Raw genomic sequence first — 862 nt, 5'->3', positions numbered from 1 at the left:
ATTCCCTTTTGTTCTCTCTCTCTCCTTTTGGGTGCTGTGGCCTGCAAGAGAGGCATTGAGTGGCAATCATGTTTGGTCTATAGTCTACTTTCAGCATGCTTCTCCCATCCTGGGAGGATCCTCCCAACACCCTTTATTTGGTGCTCCTTTCTCTATCTGAGCTCCCTTTTCCCCTAGAGTGTGTGGCTGGCCTCCAAGCCATGGAGCAAAACTCCTGGTACTAATCTCGGCCACTCTTGGGTGTTAGTCTCCTATTTTGTTACTTTATGTTTCCCAGATGAATGCAATCTTTCTATGTCTATCCCTCTCTCTCTGACTCATTTCGCTTAACATAATACTTTCCATGTAGTACCACTTGTATATAAATTTCATGACTTCATCTTTTCTAACAGCTACATAGTACTCCATTGTGTAGATGTACCAAAGTGTCTTTAGCCAGTCATCTGTTCTAGGGCAAAAAATATGGAACACTTCACGAATTTGCGTGTCATCCTTGCGCAGGGGCCATGCTAATCTCTGTATCGTTCCAATTTTAGTATATGTGCTGCCGAAGCGAGCACGATCCAGAGCTTTTAAATGTAGTTCAGTAGTTCAGAGATATGAATCAATTGGGAAGGGTGGGGAGGGGGGTATTGGTTGAGGTGGGGATGATCCTGTGACTGTTTTGCTTTGCTTTTGCAGGGGAGGGGCATACATAGTGATGCCCAGGGGCTGCTTCTGGCTCTGAACTCAGGAATCTTTCCTGGAGAGGCTCAAGGGACCCTATGAGGTGCTGGGGATTGAACCCAGGTCAACCACATGCAAAGCAATCACCTTACCCACTATGCTATCTCTCCAGCCCCATCTGTAACTTGTATCAGGA

At 46.1% G+C, this 862-nt stretch overlaps 1 non-coding gene across 1 annotated transcript; it reads right to left on the bottom strand.

Moving 5' to 3' along the window:
• Window positions 1-456: 456 nt before the first annotated feature.
• Window positions 457-560, bottom strand: LOC130036239 (U6 spliceosomal RNA). Its single transcript, XR_008794292.1, has one exon. It is a non-coding gene; the product is annotated as a U6 spliceosomal RNA (small nuclear RNA).
• Window positions 561-862: the final 302 nt, after the last annotated feature.

This window comes from Sorex fumeus, unplaced genomic scaffold, assembly GCF_029834395.1.
Source record: "Sorex fumeus unplaced genomic scaffold, SorFum_2.1 ptg000063l, whole genome shotgun sequence".
NCBI classification, from domain to species: Eukaryota; Metazoa; Chordata; class Mammalia; order Eulipotyphla; family Soricidae; genus Sorex; species Sorex fumeus.
This window is presented reverse-complemented; position numbering and strand designations above follow the sequence as displayed.